Source organism: Cupressus sempervirens, chromosome 4, assembly GCF_028749045.1.
Source record: "Cupressus sempervirens isolate cs-2001-9-10 chromosome 4, ASM2874904v1, whole genome shotgun sequence".
NCBI lineage: Eukaryota > Viridiplantae > Streptophyta > Pinopsida > Cupressales > Cupressaceae > Cupressus > Cupressus sempervirens.
In genome coordinates this window covers 437,622-459,024 of record NC_143121.1, presented here as the reverse complement: position 1 = coordinate 459,024, position 21,403 = coordinate 437,622, and the positions used below count along the sequence as shown (strand labels likewise).

Genomic DNA, 21,403 nt, shown 5'->3' with positions numbered 1-21,403 from the left:
TTGGTTTTCTATTAATTATTTAATGAAAATGCTAGGAATGGTTTTTTCCTTCTGCAAGGTTGATTGATCATGATGCGTCTTAATTTATCTAACAAGACACAAATTAAATACTGAGGCAAAGCTAATTTTTAGTTTATTCATGTTCTTTGTAATTAGGATACAATAGCCAGGTGACCAGTTGATCCAGAGGAGGAGTTGAGGTTGATGTCTCAGGAAGTATGTGGTTATGTGGAAGTTGTTCTAAATAGTCTTGCTGCAAATGTACCCAAAGTAAGAACCTTAGAACATCCTTGCATTAAAGCACTACAGAAATAGGCATTCTTTTGTATTGTTCTCATGAGTATTAACATGTCCTTCAATGATTGACAAGCTGTGGTGCTCTGCCAAGTTGAGAAAGCCAAAAAGGAAATGCTGACTCAACTTTATAGCTCTGTCAGGTGAGGATTAATTACATGTGGCTAATATGGCCATGGTACTAGTTATATTTTTTTTCTATGTTCCTCATATATTATTTTTCAATTCTACTTCAAACAGCTCTCAGAGTACAACAAAGATTGAAGAACTTCTCCAAGAAGATCAGAATGCAAAAAGGAAACATGAGAGATTCAAAAAATAGGCATCTTTATTGTCAAGACTTACTCATCAATTAAGTATCCATGATGTTCGAGCAACAAGTGATAATTTTTCTTCAAATGGAGGTACTTGATATATTATTTTTTGTTAAGTGAAATGTTTCTTTTCATAGTAATAAGTTAATACTTTTAATAGAGTATAATTTATCGTAGGTTTCAGCCCCATCGTCATCCCTTGTCCCCTCCTAACATGGTTTCCATGATATACTAGAATCTTTTTTGAATCACTAGAACATGATATTAGATCTTACTGGGCTCCCGTGTCAAATGATTTTCTTTTGGACGAGGCCACTACTAGTTTTGAGGCTATTGTGATATGTAATGATATAACCAAAGATAATAAGAAGACTTCTATCATTTTTAGTAACTCTCATCCTTAGACATTTGATGTGTGCCAGATAAGGGTAGGTTGGTTGGGGTTGAATGTCATGAAATCTGATCTAAATTACTTTGATTATAGTTCCAAGGATGTTTGTGGGGTGCTTGTTCAGTACCCTAGGATAGAGAGGGAAGTTATTGATTACTCTTATTTTGTTAAGAATGTTCATGCTAATGGTGTGAAGGTTGTCATGGCCTCTGATTTTTCTACACTAACAATACTGAAGCCTCCTGAGGAATTTGGGGTGGATATCATCTTTGGGTCTTCTCAAAGATTTGGTGTCCCCCTAGACTATGGGGGCCCCTCATTGATATTGCTTGGTTACATCTTAAGAGTAAAAATGAATGATGCCTGGTAGGATTATTGTAGTTAATGTGGATTCCCATAGGAATCCTATGCTAAGGATGGAAATGTAGACAAGGGAGCAACACATCAGGCAAGATAATGCCACTAGAAATATCTACATGATACAGGTATCAATTACAATATATCTTCTATGTATGCAATCTATCATGGTCTGGCAGGATTGAAAAAAAATGTAGAATGTGTACATGGTTTGGCGGGAGCATTTATTAGTGGATTAAAGAAATTAGGCACTATTAATGTTGAGGATGCTCCATTCCTTGATATTGTAAAGGTTATATGCTTATCGTTAAGCAAGGGGAGATGGGCATCAAAACTTCTATCATTACTGTCTCAACTCATGGAATGAATCCTGCAAGTGCTACAATGTGTGGAATGAAAATTGTTGTTGTTTGAACTGTTGCTAAAGAAAATGAAGGATGTAGAGGAAAATAAGGAAACCTTGTAGCACTTATGATTACCTATCCTTCAATGCATGTTGTGTATGTGGAGGGTATTAAATAAGATATGTTAAATCATTCATGACAATGATAGTCAAGTGTACATGGATGGTGCAAACATGAATATGCAGGTTGGACTAACTAGCTCGAGTTGAATTGGAGTGGATGTATGCCATCTCAATCTTTAGAAGACATTCTACATTCTACACTCTGGTATGGGGCCTATAGGAGTAAAGAAGCATTTGGCACCATTTTTACCATCACAACCTCTGGTACCAATAAATGGAATTACTACTCCTAAAGGGAATCCACAACCACTTGATATGATATAAATAGCACCATGGGGCTCAACCATGATTCTACCAATATCAATAAAAAGGGAGATTACGGAAATTGAGAATGGGAAAATGGACATTAAACATACTAGTTTGATGGCAGATAATGTGTATAGAGAAAAAATTATAAATCCTTATGTTTTGGAATGACAAGCAGGGTAGATAGAGTTGAATGAAGGCTCTAACAGGAATAAAAAGAAACACAAGGCAATCAATAGTTGTAGATAGTTCAAGAATTGACTTATTCCTAATATAGAAAATAGTGCAAAACTTAAAGAGATATTAACATTTATCAAGTGGATTTGATCATCTTAGGGTCAGATAAACTTCTATTAGTCAGGAATAAAATAGAAGATACAACTCCATTGTAAAATAAACAATTTGTAAGACAATATTATCAGACCCCAATTCTTGAGTAAATTAGGAACCAAATGCTGACAAAATATCCTCACAACCCTATTCAAGAGAAAATTTTGACTAACAACCATTGATATGATCCCACAACTTAATTTTGGAGTTACCTACAGATATTTCAAATGCACTGTCAGGGGAGCTTCCACAAATTAGAGTGGACAGTCCATTTCATGTATGTCTGTTTCTTTTATTGGAAAATATCTAGAATCATAGAATGACTTGTCTGTCTTGGGTTTAACTATAGCACTAATTATATTTTTATTAAAAAAATATTTTTTTCTTTCAAATGATTTCATCCCTTTGACTTGAAGAAAATAACAGCCTAGTTCCAAACACTACATGGTTTTCTTAGCCTTTGATGAGTAGTTTCTGATGCACAATGAATTATGGAAAACAGATGTCTGACACTAACCACAATTTCATTCTGAAAAGTGAAAATTATTAGTTGGGCCTGTATAATAAAGTTTCTTGTCTATTCATTTACTCTTTTATTTTTGATTAATAACTTACTCATTAAAAATTATGCAGATCTTTCACCTCCACATTTTAGCCCTCTTGTGATCTGTGTCTTGCAAAAGTGCCTTCAAGTTGTCGAGTCAAGTTCCAAAAGTCAGAAGCTTGCCCACTGGACAATGATTTCATTCTATGTGGCCAGTGTGATGAACTTTCTTTTGCAGGCTCAGGTGTGTATCTGTTCTTCCTCATATAGTTCATTCTGAGTTTGAAGTCAGATCCTTATGTTGACAAGTGGATATTTCCTCTCACAGGCTAATTCAAGGTCATTATCTTTCACAATTGTGACTACTTTGCTTCCAAAAATCAATCAAGTATATCAATCCGATCATGGTTCAGAAGATTTTCTTTGTGAATGGAGTCCATTAAGAATTTTGCTTCATTTTTCCCAAGGCATATTATCCAAAGAGCAAGTGAGATCCAGTTTGGAATCAATAGATACTCACTTTTTGGGAAAAGGCAATCCTACTGTTCAACGATCTCTTTCCCAAATGTTGTCACTTGTAGAGAATACAGATTGTGAGAGGAAATCTAGTGCAGCAACTACATTTGCATCCTCCATAGTATCTGCAATGCCAGAGGAAATAGTGGAAAACTTTCCTTCCCTTGTTACATTATGCCATAAAGTGTTTGCAAAGAACTTTTCTATCTTGTTGGCTTTTTTGTGTGTGCACAGAGATCTTTTTGGTAGAATTGTTGAGGCCTGGGATGATTATTTCTTATTGGGTTTGAAGCTTGCCAGATATTTTTATCAGACAAGTAGAGATAATGGTAATCTCCAAGTACATCATGTTGATAAGCAAGACTCTTCTTTGGATGATGGGTTCAAATTTTATCAAATTTTATTAAATTTAGAGAAATAGATCAAGACTTGCTCCAGATATTATTTAATCATTTGTGCTTGGTGAATGCATTTTATGCCCAGCCTGAAATTAAAATGGAATTTATCCTTGGCTTAGACTGTATGAGTTTTCCTTTTTCACATATATGCCAAAATGATTTTTTTTCGTTAATTGTAATTTTAATTCTATGAACCTCCTCTTCTTTTCCCTTCAAGATCTCATGTCTTACTGTCTGATGTTTATAAATAGTGGGCATATTCTTATGTATCTTTCCTGTATTTGTGGCAACAGTAACACTATAAACAGAAAAATTGTCATTGATTTTGGAACTGTAGTTTTATTTTAGACTTGCAGAACCTCTTCATCTAGAAGTAGAACATCCCTGATCCAAAATTGGAAGAAAGTGTACGTTTCATTTTACACGTGTTCTAGAAGGTTACTTTTCAAACAATTTTATCTCAAGTTGCACTTTTCTTAATGGATAGAATGCACTATGAACCTTTTAAATTGGTAGTTTCATGAATCTTGATTTTGTTTTAAAATAGGATAACAATTCAGTGGATGTCTTTTTGAGATTAAAATGGTGGGTATATGTTTAATCTAGTTCTGTACCGTATTGCCTACCAGCTTTCTTCAGCACACTAAAAAAGTTCTTTAAATGGCATTCTCTACTTTTTATTTTCTACATGTTTTGAGCTTTTTGTTTTTGGTGAATTGTTGTGAAAGGAGATTCCTCCCATTAAATTGAAAGAAAGTAATTTGATTACAATGACTTCCTGTAATTTGGCTAAGATCATGATGTGAATGCCTTGAGTGATGTCTTGGAGTCTTTTGATCTGATCAGGAGAAAATAGATTTCATTGAAGTTTATAAAATAAGCATATGTTTGCATGTTATTCATTGCCAGTCTTTTCATCAGAGTGATGCATGCATCATGTCTTCGCTCTTGCTTGCTATTGAAATGCATCCTCAACCAGGCCTCCTTTTGAATCTCTTCTCAAACTAGCAAGTGCTTTCAATGCCACAAACCTATAGACTCGATTCACTGTGTTGTTGATCACTCTTCTACCACATTCAAATTTGTTGAGTGATTTGTATTTTGTTTAGTAGATGTATTCCTGTTTTAAGCTGTAGACAATGAACCAAAAATAGACTTGGTGAGCGTACTTCAATTTTCATCTTGGCGAGCTAACTTGGGGAGCCGGCCTGGCGATCTAACATGGTGAGTGGGCTTAAAGTGGCAACTTGGTGGGGCAAGTTGGCGAGCCGACTTAGCAAGGCCACTTAGAGACGCAACATGGCAAGCTAACTTGGTGAGAAAGCTCGATGAGCGAACCTAAAGACTGACCTTGATGAGGTACTTTGGTGGGGTGACTTGATGACTAAACTCAAAGAGTCAACTTGGCGAGCATACTTGCACTAGTGCATTTGGGTTCATTTTTCGACCTTCATTGATCAAATTTTTGACCCAATTTTTGACCAAATTTGACCAACCCATTGGTCAAAATTTATCTAGTCAAAATTTTGACCAACTCACTAGTACATGATTTGTCTCAATCATATAACTAATTATATATTTTTCATATTAGTTGTTGTCAGTGTTTTTTAGGCATTCTATAAAATAGTTCACATGCCTTGTGTATGATATGACATTTTGCATGCATCCTGCACTCTCTCTCATCCAGCTAATGATGGATTACGTAGAGTGATCTGAAACCATGATGCTAAAAAACACACAATCAAATCCAAAATGAACTTGCACTACAAATGGATTGTGGAAATTTGATATTGGTAAAATTGCATGCATGTCTACCAGGACAATCACAACTTAAACATATATTTGTCCTAGTAGACATGCATGCAAAATTAACAATATCAAATTTCCACAATCAATTTGTAATGCAAGTTCATTTTGGATTTGATTGTGTGTGTTTTTTAGTATCATGGTTTTAGATCACTCTCTGTAATCCATCATCAGCCAAATGAGAGAGTGCAGGATGCATGCAAAATGTCATATCATATGCAAGGCATGTGACTGTTTTATAGAATGCCTGAAAAAAAATTTACACCTACTTGTTGGTAGAAATTTCTACCTTCATTGGTCAAAATTTCTACCTTCATTGGTCAAAATTTTTGACCTTTATTGGTCAAAATTTCTACCTTTATTGGTCAAAATTTGTGACCTTCATTGGTCGAAATTTTGACCAATTCCTGGTAGAACTTGCACCATGGCTATGGAGGTTTTTCAACCAACGTATTGGTCAAAATTTTGACCAACTAGAAGGTTGGTCAAAATTTTGACCGAAAAAATTCCGACCAATGGGTTGGTCGAAGTTGGTCGAAGTTTGGTTGAAAATTGGGTCAAATTTTCGACCAATAATGGTCGAAAAATGGTCTCAAATATACTAGAGATAGCACTGTCCACTCACTAATGTCACCGTATGAGTGTCCTCTATCACTGGTTGATTACACATTTCTTCATTGCATCTCATATGTAATATAGCAAACAAACATTAGAATAATGTTCTCCAATACCCTATTTATGTACTACTCTCAATAAATCAGGTACAACTTTCGTACACCTTCCACATAGACTCTGTGTACTTAACCACATCATCAAGACATAGTCTGGAACATGTCCTTAGCTACACATCACTAGATAATCAAACCATTGTCTATACCAATAAGATCTCTTATTGCTACTTTGCCATTCTTTATAGAAACAATACTATGTTGACATCAATGAGAAACATAGTCATGAATGCAACATGTCAATAGTCCCAAATGCTTAGGATACTCCCCCAATGTGGTATCATCAACATTCATGCTAACAATCTCCCCCTTTGGAATTGATGCCAACATAGAAGTGCTAATAATACCAAACTAGTACTCTGATGTTGCTGCTACTATTATCTTCTCAAATCTTCTTCGTCAATTTGAAATCCTTTAGAACACTACTCTATTCATCATCTTCTAGATTGGCATCATGAGTTGTTCACTAACAACTTCTTCTTCTTTAGGATTGGCAACAATTATTCACCATAAATAACTAACCATACATATCTCCCCCATAGAGATATTCCTCTTGCTTCTTTAGATGAATCTTTCTAAATCTCCCCAATAAATGCTTAGGAGTGTTTTTCATGCATATTCTCCCCCATTGACATCAATGTCAAAGGCCTCAATATTACTAATTGTTAAATATCAATTGTTAATACACTCTTCCAAGTCTTCAACCAACTTGAGTGTCCAAAGATACTATTCAATACCAAATACCAAGAGTCCTCAATGACTCAATTCTCAATTAGATACTCTCCCATATGGGAAGCATCAACATTCATTCCAGTCTAACAATAGTGCTTTGTACCACTAGATTGATGCACTCAAATACCCCAAGAGTACCTCTCAAGTACTCAAATGTATCTTTATGTAAGGGCTTCATAAAGATATCTACAATCTAACCTTTAGTGTTCACATACTCTAATCTAATCTCCTTTTTTTTAACCTTCTCTCTCAAGACATGATAATAGATATATGCTTCATCTTAGAATGCAATACAGGATTCTTAGACATACTCACTTTGCTTGTGTTATCACAGTAAATGATAATAGGTTTTGTAAACTCAATTCCAATATCCTTTAGTATCTGCTTCATCTACATAACTTGATTACAATTATTGGTTGCTGCAACATACTCTGACTTAGTTGTACTTTGTGAAATACAATCTTGTTTCTTGCTTAGCCAAGAATCCAATCTTCCTTCAAGAAAGAATACTCTACCGCTGGTGCTCTTTCTGTCATCCATACTACCTGCCTAATCTGCATCAGTATATGCACACAAAATGAAATCACTTGATTTTCCATACCAAATTCCATTATCATATGTTCCTTTCAAATATCTAAATATCCTCTTTACTACTATATAATGATACTCTTTACAATCAACTTGAAATCTAGCTACAATCCCAACTACATTTTCTACATCTAGTCTAGTGTGAATTAGATATTGCAATCCTCCAATCATAGATCTATACTTCTTCTGCTCAACTGTGGGTGTCTCATCTTTGCTAGATAACTTATGACCAGTTATCATAGGTGTACCAATAGTCTTACAATTCTCTAATCCAAATCTCTTCAACAAGTTTTTCAAGTACTTAGCTTATGAAATGAAAATACCATCATTGTTTAGCACAATCTGCATTCCTAGGAAAAACTTAATTTTTCCTATCATACTCATTTCAAACTCATTATTCATTTCTTTAGTAAACTTATCACCTTCTTGAGCATTAACTCCAAATATTATGTCATCAACAAATATTACAATGATAAACAAACCATTATCAACTTCTCTTGAATACAAATTACCATATGTCGTATATTTAACAAATCCAAGCTTTGTCAAATACTTATCCAACATTGCATACCAAGTTCTAGGTGCTTACTTCAAATCATATAGTGCTTTCTTTAGTCTTCATACCATCTCTTTTTCTTCTATCAGAGGGAATCCATCAGGCTTCTCAATGTAGACTTCTTCAAGTTCTCCATTTAGAAAAGTTGACTTGACATCCATCTAATATACTTTGAACTTCTTACTTGCTACATAAGCCACAAACATTCTTACTGATTCCATTCTAGCTACAAGAACATAAGTCTCCTCATAATCTATGCCTTCTTTCTATAAGTAATCCTTGCAAACAAGTCTGGTCTTATTTCTCACAACTTCCCCTTGTTTGTTCACCTTATTTCTGAATACCCATTTGGTTCCTATCACATTCTTGTCTTTAGGTCTAGGAACTAACTCCCATGTCTCATTCTTGACAATCTGATCCAATCCTTCCTTCATTTCTTGAATCCAATGATCATCCTTACATGCTTCATCTGTGCTCTTAGGCTCAACTTGAGAAATCAGACATAATTCCTCATTAGCTATGTTCCGTGTCATCACACCTTTGTCTTTACTTCCAATTATCTGCTATGGAGGGTGATTCTTTGTCATGTTCCTATTAGACATAGGAGTTGACATCTCAACTCTTGTATCATCTCTTTGTTAGGACCTATCTTCTCCTCTTTGCTCAACAGATAGCATATTATTCTATAGATCATTGTTAGTCTCAAAGAAAACCACATTTTATCTAACAATTCCCAAATTATATTCTTCTTCATTTGAATTATAATCTACCATATTTTCCTTCATTCTAAACTTTTCATCAATCCTTACATTTGCACATTCAACTATTGTCTTAGTTCTATAGTTAAAACATCTATATGCCTTGCTTTTCAATGAATAACCAAGAAACATACCTTCATCACTTCTTGGATCAAACTTGCCAATGTCATCATCTCTCTTAATGTAACATTTGCTTCCAAATATTCTAAAATACTTAAATAATGGTGAATTACCAAATCATAATTCATAAGGTGTCTTGCTCATACCTTTTTTGATATGTACTATGTTCAGAGTGTTCACTACTGTATTGACTGCTTCTCTCCAGAATGTCTTAGAAATATCATTCTAAAACAACATCACTCTTGTTGCCCTTGCTACTGATTTATTTCTACTTTCAACAATCCCATTCTGCTTAGGTGTTCTAGGTGAAGATAGATGTCTTTTGATTCCATTCTCTTCACAAAATATGTTAAACTCTCTAGAGATGAACTCTCCTCCTCTATCTAATCTCAATCACTTTATCTTAACACCAGATTCATTCTCAACTCTATTCTTAAATATCGTAAACTTCTCAAAAGTTTCAAATTTCTCTTTAAGAAATGCTACCCACATCATTCTAGTGAAATCATCAACAGAAATCATGAAATACCTTTCACCATAAAATCCTCTTGTTCTTGAAGGACCACTTAGGTCTATGTGAATGATCTCTAGCTTCTCTATGGTAGTGAACTTCTTGTTGGGAAAAGATACTTTCTTTTACTTAGCCATAATACACTCTTTGCAAATAACATTAGTAGGCTTTGTTATCTTAGGTAAGTCTGTGACTACAAATGTGCTACTAACTTTCAAAATATTATCAAAGTTTATATGACAAAATCTCCTATGCCATAACCAACTATTATCAACTTTCACAACCAAACATGTCATTTTAGTAGGATTCAACTGAAATACATTACCTCTGGATCTAGTTCCAGTTCCAATCATCTTACCATCCTTATCCTTGATAATGCAGGTCTTTATTGTGCACTACAATTGATATCCCTTGTCCACCAACTGCCCAACACTCAATAAATTATGCTTCAATCCATCAACAAAATAAACATTGTCAGTGTTAGTATTTTCATCTAAAGTAATGGATCCAATCCCTATAATATGATAGGCTACATTATTACCAACCCTAACAATACCTCCATCATAGTTTCTAAACTCAAAAAACTTATTCATATCACCAATCATGTGATGTGAACAACCACTGTTAGTTATCCAATCAGATTTTTTTTCAACTTGGGAAATCAGTTCTCTTTCTTCTCTAATTTCTCTATCAAGATCATCTTCCTTGATATCATCACTTTCACTTTGATCTCTCTCATCCTTCATCTTTATTACCATACAAATAATTTCTATCTCTTCTAGGCTTGAACTTTTCCTTATACTTTTTCTCTCTTTTAGGAAATTTAGATGTATAATGACCAAATTCATCACAAGTCCAATATTTAAATATTTTCTTACCATCATTTTCTCTTCTCCCAAGAATGGATATACCTTCCTCAATCTTCTTATCTTCACCAGACCTGCTTCTACTAGAAAAATCTCTACGTGTGCTTACACTCCTTGTCAAACTTGGTCGAACATTAAGTGCATTAAAAGTTATTTCCAGTCTTGCTAGATCTCCAAAATATCTTAGATTAACTCCTGATGTTTCTAATCTACCAATCAATGTTTCCTTGGTGAAATTCTTAGTACAGGGTATAAGTAGTTGAATCATCTAAGCCACTTACTTGCATGGTGGTGTCAAACTTTTCAAGATCTTCCATATGACCTCTTCTTCTTCCTTATTTCCGCCATGAGTCTTGATTCTTGCAATAATTTTTGATATTATACCAATATAGCTTCTTACAAATTCATCTTCAATCATTTTAGCATCTTGAAATGCACATATCTAATTCTGCAATCTGATTCTCTTTGCATGTGTATCACCTTCAAAAGTAGATTGTAATGCTTTCCAAATTTCATAAGATGTTTGAAGCAATTTTACTTGACTATACTCATTTTCTAGAAGAGTTGATAGTAGGACTTCTCTAGCTCTCATTTTACACATGAATAGATCTCTCTTTGCCTCACTACATTCTTCAAGCTTTCCTTCATCAACAATTGTCTTGCTAGCTTTTGTCAAAAGCCAATAACCCAAACCCATGCACAATAGATGAGTCTTCATCTTATCCTTCCAACTATCATAGTTGGCCCCATAAAATCTAGGACTATCCTTTCTTAAAATATTTTTCATCGATCTCCCAAAGTTGTTAAGCTTATCCTTCAAGTACCTAGTACTTTGATACCAATTGTTAGAATATATAGTCCAATAATATAATAAAGGGGGTGGGGGGTATTAGTTATCCAACTAATATCACAATTATTAACCTTATTAAATTTTAACCATATAAGCAACATAATCAAAAACCACAACAAGATACTCATACACAATTAACACTAGATATGTTAACTAGGGAAACCCTTGATCAGAGGGAAAACCCCAGTAGGGATGGTACCCACAAGGTGGTGTACTAATATAAATATTCCTTGTTAGAGGATGGACCCTATTAGGATTCTATGAATAAATTTAGTACATATGTCCCCATTAGGAGTTGTGCCAACCCTATTAGGAGTTGTGGAAGATAGTTGGGAACACTGCCCAAATAGCTTCAAGGTTAAGATCAATTAACCCACTATCCAAATGATCTTTGTATTATTCCTTGTAGAATAATAGAAATGTAATGTATTTCCTTCCTCCTCCTTTGTCTTGTCAACCAGACTTTTTCTCCTTCAAATCTTGTAACCAGATCACAAAACTCACATCCAATAATCCCTTGGATCACTTACTCGCATTCAGTAAGCACTCTGCTCCTTTTCGCACTTTGAAATTACTTCACAATTATTACACACTTACAAACAAGGAAAACATCATTTATTTATATCATATCTTCAAAATAATTCCTTGAGTGAGCCGTGAGGCTTTTCTAATTAATTATAATAAGATAATTAAATAATTACAATTACAATAGAACTATCATCTCATAATCTACACAAAAATTCACACATGTGATACTAGGGCTTACATACTCACTGACATCACCATATGATTGTCCTTTGTAACCAATTGACTGTGCATTTATTCATTACATGTCAGATGTAAGATAGCAAACAAACATCAGAATGTTGTTGTGCAATACTCTATTTTTGTACTACTCTCAATAAATTAGGTATAACTTATATAAGCCTTCAACTTAAACTCTGCACACTTAACCATATCATCAGGACATAGTCTAGAACATGTCCTTAGCTACATATTACTAAACAATCAAACCATTATCTATACTAATAAGATCTCTGACTACTAATTTGTTAGTCTTTATAGAAATAATACTATGTTGACATCAATGATAAACAAAGTCATGAATGCAACATGTCAATATTGTCCAATGCTTAGGATACTTCCCCAATGTAGTATCATCAACATTCATGCAAACAAAGCTAGTTCCACATATCCTTGAGAGATGGTTCTATAGAGAAAGGAGTCCATGAGTACCTAACGATAGATTTGAACCAAGCCATTGTTGATCTCAAAGCCTAAGTTTCCTATTAGTGTCTAACACTTAGTCATTTTTATGGTATGATTGGTCGGTCATCACTATGACTGAGCCATCTAGAGAAGGTCGAGTTACAAAGAACTTAGCTATATTTCATGTTGAGCAAGTCAAAGGTTGTCAAGCACCCTAGTTGAGATGGAGCAAGCATACATGTTGAGTATAATAGTGGAAACTGAGCTAATGGAAAGTTAATTAATGTTGAGTGAGTATTATATGTTGAGCATATAGAAGCTAAGTGATAACATGAATGTTAGTAATGATCAAGAGTTAGAACATTCAAATGCCAAGTAAACCAATTTTAACATATGAGTTTGTAATGGCATAAACACTTATGTGATATTTAAAGTGTTGTAAATGTAGTATAGACTAGGTTACTGAGAGGGGGTGTGAATTAGGAACTAATAAAACTTATACTTTAATTCACCAATTAAAACTTCACAATATAATCTGATCTATTTGCATGCATGAAAGACATAAAGAAATAAAACATTCATAACACTTGACACAATATTTGGTAACCCGAAAACCTTCCAAATAGAAAGTAAAACTAGGATGGGAATGATACCCACAAGCTTTATGACTGTAGTATAAAATTAACCTATTAAAGCTTACAATTGATCACATCTAGTGATATGTCCTATTAGGAGCAATAAGGATTGTTAGGTCCACCTTATGAAAGGATTTATACAATACAATTAAGTATGTTCTTGGTTAGGAGATTTGCACAAGACTGTTAAGTCCACCTTGTTAGAGGATTTGAATAATGCACCTAATAGGATGAACCAGTAGTAGATCTCTAATTTGAAACTATTTTTGTTGAATGAAATTCATTTGATGTACAATGATCACCTTGTTGTGATAGATAAGTCACTGCTTTCCCTTATACTGCTTGTAGCCTTCTTCTAATTTGCACTCATATAGCTCTTACTTTTTTCACATACACATTTGGATATAACAAGATGTATTACATATATACCAATCCAAATGATTACCTTTTTGAGTCGTCTACAATACCCAATTTATCATAATTCGCTAAGCTGGCTCACTACTGAAACTCGAGTCCTGAAGACCACTCAAATGATGTTCTGACACTTGGCAACACTATCAACTCAACAAGCTCTGGCACTCATTTGACACTGATACACAATCAACATTGATCACTCAAGAGTATCTTAAACTCAGTTAGCACTTGGTGACTTAGCAAACACTAAAGAACTCGATAGACATTAAAGGGCTTAGTTGATACTATAGCTCAGTCAACATTACCTTCATTCTCCTTTGTTAACACTACTAGCTTGGTAGACAGTAATAAGATTTTTTAATAATGCATAGCTTGGTTAACACTACTTCATTTTTCTTTATTAACATTTCCAGCTAGGTAGACACTATAGAGGTTGGTTAACACTACTTTATTCTACTTCGTTAACACTGCTAGCTTGGTAGACACTACAAAGCTTTGTTAACATTGTTTCTTGTATGGTTTACATTGATGAGCTTGATAGACACTATGAAGCTAGGTAGACTTTTTGAAGCTTGGCTTGCATTGTATTATGTCTCTGAAGCTCTGTAGCAACTATATAGCTTGGTATACACTACTAGGTATATGTGAAGCTTGGTAGCAACTTTAGAGCTCAATAGTAATGTAACCAATCAATTTGATTAAGTGTTTAGTCATTAACTAACAAATGATTTGACCATAAGGTCAATAATCTTCCCCTTTTGCATTAGTGATAAAAACACTTATCATAGAAAACTACTAAATACTCAAAAATATAAGTCAAAACTCCATATGTTGGGTCTGCAACTCAGTTTTGACTATTGGAACTATTGTTTCTTGGTAAACTTTGACTTTGTTTTTTATTTTTCAAAAATTGTTTTTGTACATATTTTCTTCTTCCTCCTTGTAGATACATTTCGTTATGATATACATTTCCCCCTTTTAGATATAGATCTCCTTTTTGTATGATATAACCAATATCCCTCTTGATTTTCACACAAATGCCAAAAATGCATATCTACAAGGTAACACCAAAATATGAAAGGAAATCACTATCTACCTTCAAAATGATGAACATGGTTTTTTCCCAATTCTCTTGCAAAACTTTTGAACTGTGCAAAGCTATCCACACTTCAACTAATAGTTCCATCATGTGATCACTAATAAAGAAATTGTTATCATGGACTAATGTTTTTACATTTGCAATATGTTTTTTCATTACATCCATGTTGGGAATTACCATACCTTGTATTTCTACTAGAGTATCCCTTATCCTAGTTTCTTCCCTCAAAAACTTTTCTTGCAAGTCTATCAAATATATTATCTTCACAAAATGTGCAGAACTGGTGTTAGTTCAAGTGACAACTGGTGTGCACTTGCCTTCAAATCAACATCAATCTTAGACATGTCCTTTGTTTCTTTTTTGAAACTAGATGCGTCACTCAACTTAACAAATAAAGAAACAACATTATTTATAGAATTTTCAAAATTTACAAGAATGGTGGATAGCTCCACTTGATCAATGGCAATTTTTTGTGCCACTTTCTCCAAAACTTTTTTCTCAAACTTCCTTTTTTCCCTCTACAGCGGTTTGTCCTAACCACTCAATTAATCATTAAACTTGTGAACAATTTCAACAAGTTGATCCAATATTGGCTTCTTCTCATAAACCGCTATACTTAGTGCATCAACAAATATTCCTGTGATGTCTTCAAGCACTTGATTTTTCTTCTTCTTTTCTTCTCTAAGCTTCTATTTTTTAGGTCTTTCTTCCATAGCTCACCAAGGGTGTCCATCTCTTCAAGAGTAAGATTAGAGGTATCTCAAATTGGAATAACTATATCCTCCTCTAGATCAATCTCTTTATTTGAGGCTTCTACCTCTTTACCCTTTTCTTTCTTTTGTACAATAGAAGGAACAATTTCCTTTCCTTTACTTAAATCGTCAATGCTCAATTGAGGCTTAACCTCAACTACCATTGCATTAGCAATAGAAATAATAGATGTAGAAATAGTAATACTCAATGGAGAAATAGTAGTTATAATAGGAGTACTTACTATCCCTTTTTGAGAGTATGTTTGGACTACTGTTGTGAGGAGTGGAGCCTGCTGCTTGATAGATGAAGTGGTGTGAACAACACTTGGCAGAATTGCTCCAATACTTGATTGGGTTCTTAGTGTAACTATGTTTGCCTTAATTAACTTGATAGCATCCTTATCTAAACTAGATGACACTAAGGCTTTTCTCAGAGAGAGTGGGAGTGAGGCCATCACCTCTATTGCTATCTTCTCAGGATCAAAGTCTTGAATACTCTATATTTCAAGAAGATCTGCACTTGTTGCTTGATCCTCTTCATCATCCACATTATCTATTTCATCATCATTTATCTCCTCATCATATTTCTCAACATCCTTTTCATCATCTATTTTCACAACCCTCTCAATAGGTTTATACAATCCATAGATGTTCTTGCATGTAATTGTGTTTGATTCACAATTGACTCAATATCCTTTGATAGGATCAGAAATACAATGAACTTAGGGGTTACCTTTTGTTCATTATTGTTCAATGATTCCTTCACTTCCTTATCAGAAAGATTTGGCATAAGTTTCCTCAAGGTTTGTTCTCTGATGTCTCTGGCAACATTTACTACATTTTCCCATATAGGTGCAACTACCTTCAATATAACATCTAGAACTTGAGCAGTTAGATCACTCAGAGAGTACTTCCACTTTGCCATTTTAGCCACTAGTGCTTCTTCAATTTTCTTCTTCTCTTCTATGCTCCTAGTATCATAATTAAGAGACTTAAAGTATGATATACCTCCTCCTTCTGTTAATCTTTTTAGTCTTTCTTCTAAGGTAGGGACAGACTTTTGAAAGATAACTTGTTGCTCCTCTTCATCTTCTTCATCTTGTAATTTAAGCTTCTTTCTAGATTTTGTAGGTTTCCTAGTGAATGCTCTAGGAGAGGACCTCATAGGCCTTGTAATTATAACCTTTCCCTTCTTCTTGGGAGGCTCTTCTTCTGTAGGTTCCTCTTCTCCTTCCTCTTCCTCTATGTCATCTCCATTTCCTTATGTCAATAGAAGAGGGGAGCTAGATTTCTTGCTTTCTGTTGGAATCTTCTCCACCTTCTTTCTTCTTCTCTTTAGGGCTTGTGGAAGCTTGATTTCCAAATAAATCATGGCCTTAGCTTCTTCATAGGTACCAAAGTATGGTGCTTTAGGATCCACTAGCTCATTTACAAGAGCCTCAATCATGTCTTTTGTATCATCAATTTTAACCTCATATCCAAGAGGTTTTACCCATGTTATCCTTGGCCTTACTGCCTATATATGCACCTTGTCATAGTCCACAAGGAAGCTTATATCTTTTTCATAGTCATCTACTAGCTATCTAGGTATCCTAAATCTACTCTATATTCTCTCCTTAAAGGTCTCAAAGTATGCATCCATGATGCTCTCAAAATTTTCTCCCATGTCAGGTATAAATTCATTAATCTAATATACTATAGGTATATCTTTCTTCCATACCATAGTGCCTTTGAAAGGAAAGAAATTTTGGACATAAAAGAATAAACTGGTCAAAAGTGATCCAAACTTACATGGATTGGTCTTTGATGCCCATATGCTCTTCATGTTTTTGCTTAGCTAATTCAGTTGTAGCTCGGCAAGGTCAAATGACATATTGTTCTTGACCACCTTAAATGCTAGGTCAACAGCTTTACATGAAATGTTGTTTAATCTACTCAAATTGTAAATCTTATGAGTAATAACATGGATTCTAAATTTGATCTTCATGTCTATTACACCATTCAACTTCATACCTCTATCATCCCACTCGAGAAGAGTCTTCTTTTCTAGTTCAACTTGACCTAGGGTTTCGGTAACCTTCACCTTGTTGGTCATAGGTAACCTTATTATCCTATGTATCATCTTTTTTGTGATCAGAATGGGTTGATCAAGCCATAGCTACATGTCATGGACTCAGCTAAGAATATACCTAATCCATGTTCCATGAAAGTCCCTCGACATGTGCAAGATATGGGTCAAACCCTTTGCTTCCAAATGCTTATGCTTGGGTTTCAAACCACATCTGCACCTAATGGTTCATATGCCTAGTTCAACTCTAGGGTTCCTATTTCTTGAATTGAACAATGATAGAACAACCAAATCTCATGAATTAAGAGTACCTTAGGAGGGATTTGAGACTGAGCTCCAACTGGGTCAAGTTCTTATGTAATTGTTGGACTCAATTGAATGTTGGGGCATCCCATTCAATGCCTTGAACCAATATTTATGAACCTTTCTTCACCTTGCCACTGGAAGATATCATTTCACTTAGTAATGTATGGATAAACTTCAAAAAAATTGCTTTCAATTGCTCAGGGGCTCAAAGATACTCTTCACTCTTTGCTCTAAAAATTTGTGATGAAACAATAAACTTTGATTTCTTCTTTTTAATCAATTTTTTTTTCAAGTCACCATTAATGCATCATACTTCAAGTATCTCTATGATAGACTATCCAACTCGACTAAGTCTTCAACACTTGGAAGATACCTTCAACTCAACAAGGTCTTCAAGCTCGAAAATTTTTCAACCCAATTGATTCTTCAACTCAGATAGTCTCCAACTTGGTAGAGTCTTCAACTTGACATCTGCATCCATGCTTGGTAAGGTCATGCAACCTGACCTAGCTCAATAAGGTCTTGTAACCTAACCTTTCTCGGTAAGGTCTTGTAACCAAGCCTAACTTGGTAAAGTCTAAGACATTACTCCAACTATCATCCAACTTAGTGATCCAAGTGCATCTAAAATGTTGATTTGGATCTTTTTCTTGCTGACTAGAACTGATATGAGATGTCTTTTTCTGAATCATAGTTCTAGTAATCTCCATTGATAACAAGTTTGAAATAGTTGAGTCACCCAAATCATTGACTTGGGTGACAACATTTTCAAGACTCTAACTTGCATCCTTAGGAAATTTCCTTATCCATTGTTGCCTCATTTGACTTCTGATATTTTTAACCTTTTTTTTCTTTTCATCTTCAACTCTTCCTTGGTTCATATAGTTCTTGGCAAGATGTCCAAGTTCTCTACATACAAAACATCTCTTTGTTGTGTCTCTCTTCCTCATGTGATATTTTATGCAATTTTTCTCCAATGTTCCCATACTCACCACAATACTGATATCTATACCATGTGTTGTAATCCCAACCAAATATAGCTTTGACAATTTGTTCTTCTGGGTTCCATTTCTTGGTTTTGCATTTTAAAGATTTGTGCCCTTGTTTTTTGCAATTGAAACACTTTCCTTCAAACTTGGTTTTCTCTTTGCATTCACTTTCTCTATGTCCATTCTCATTACAATTGTAACACTTTCCACTAAATTCTAATTTACCATTGCTCCAACACTTTTTTGATGTATACCCTATCTTTCCACAATGATTACATGTAGATATTTTATTCTTCTGAATTTCTTGCTGAGATGACTCACCTTCTTATATGTCTCCTAATCTAGCTTTACCTTTGTGTCTAAATTTATTTTTCTCATTTGATTGGTTAATGCTTTCTTGATATTTCATCATCCTCTCATTGGTTTTCTTTTCTATGCTAAGATCATTCTGTAATCTTTCATTCTATATGCTTAAGTTGATAAGCTCTTGATTTTCCACATTGAGTTGATCAATCAAATATGTTTGCTAAAGAGATAGTTGATAAATTTCATTGTCCTTTTCTTCTATCTTTTTAGTTAGCCATATTTTCTCTTCTTTGGCTTGGTCCTTTTGTTCCATATTTTCACACATTATGACTGACTGAATTTCTTGCTCTCTTTTTAGTTTTCAGACTTCATCATGTCAAGTGAGATTTTTTTCAAGTAGATCTTTAATTGTTGTATTAGCTTCATCTAAACTTCTTTCTTGGCAAATGCCTTCAATTCTCCCTTCTATGTAGAGATTTTCATTTATTTATATAGCAATATCTTTTCTTCTTTTCAAGGATTGAGAGAGATTCTCCTTCATTTTCTTGAATTGATCCATGGCTAACTGCAAATCTAACTTCTCATTTTCAATAAATTTCTCCAGTCTATATACTTCCATTGTCTCTAGTCTTTTATCAAGCTGCTAAACTTATAATGTGAGAACCAATGCTCTGATACCAATTATTGGAAATGTAGTATAGACTAGGTGACTGAGGGTTGGGGGGGGATGTGAATCAGGAACCAATAAAACTTATACTTTAATTCACCAATTAAACCTTCACAATATAATCTAATCTATTTGCATGGATGAAATACTGAAAGCAATAAAACATTCGTAACACTTGACACAATATTTGGTAACCCATAAACCTTCCAAATAGAAAGTGAAACTAGGGTGGGGATGATACCCACAAGCTTTATGATTGTAGTATAATGTCAGCTAGTTAAAGCTTACAATTGATCACTTCTAGTGATCTTCCCTATTAGGAGCAATAAGGACTATTAGTTCCACCTTGTGAAAGGATTCATACAATATAGTCAAGTATGCACTTGGTTAGGATATTTGCACAAGATTGTTAAGTCCACCTTGTTAGAGGATTTGACTGATGCACTTATTAGAATGAACTAGTAGTAGATCTCTAATCTCCAACTTTTTTTATTGAATGAGATTTCTTTGATGTGCAATGATCACCTTGTTGTGATAGATAAGTCTCTACTTTTCTTTATATTGCATGTAGCCTTCTTCTAATTTGCACTCACAATACTCTTACTTGTTTCACATACACATTCAAATATAACATGATGTATTACATATATACCAATCCAAATCATTACATTTTGGAGTCGTCTACAATACCCAATTCATCATAATTCACTAAGTCAACTCATTGCTAAAACTCAGGTCTTAAAGACCACTCAGGTGATGTTTTGATACTCTAGAACATTGTCAACTCGGCAAGCTCTGGCACTTAGTTGACACTGATACATGGTCTACATTGATCACTTAGGAGTAGCTTGAACTTAGTTAGCACTTGGTGACTTGACAAACATTGAAGAACTCGGTAGACACTGAAGAGCTAGGTTGACACTATAGCTTGGTCAACACTATCTTCATTCTCATTTGTTAACACTACCAGCTTAGTAGATAACCTCAGTTGACACTATAGAGTTTAGTTAACACTACTTTATTCTGCTTTGTTAACATTGCTAGCCCAGTAGACACTACAGAGCTTAGTTAACATTGTTTCCTACATGGTTTACACTGATGACCTCAGTAGACACTGCAAAGCTTGGCTCACACTATATTCTACTTTTGAAGCTCAGTAGACTCTATGAAGCTCAGCTTTCACTACATTCTGTCTCTAAAGCTTGATAGCAACTATAAAGCTTGATATACACTGCTAACTATATGTGAAGCTTGATAGAAATTGTAGATCTTAGTAGCAATGTAACCAATCAATTTGATTAAGTGTTTAGTCACTAACTAACAAATGATTTGACCATAAGGTCAACATAAAGATTATAGAGATAGTTTAGGATTATATTACATGTTTTGTCAGATGACATTAATCCTAAAGAAAACATATTAGCCAATCATAAAATTAGAAGGGAAAATAAAAAAAGGATATGATATGGATGTTGGAAATATTCAAGATATGACAAGTTACTAAGAGGGGAGGGGTGAATCAGTAAC

At 34.3% G+C, this 21,403-nt stretch overlaps 2 pseudogenes; both read left to right on the top strand.

Annotated features, from left to right (window-relative positions):
• The first annotated feature begins 866 nt into the window (after positions 1 to 866).
• Positions 867 to 1,669, top strand: LOC149559623 (glycine dehydrogenase (decarboxylating), mitochondrial pseudogene; annotated as a pseudogene).
• Position 1,670: 1 nt separating this feature from the next.
• LOC149559622 (glycine dehydrogenase (decarboxylating), mitochondrial pseudogene) lies at positions 1,671 to 2,299 on the top strand (annotated as a pseudogene).
• The last annotated feature ends 19,104 nt before the right edge of the window (positions 2,300 to 21,403 follow it).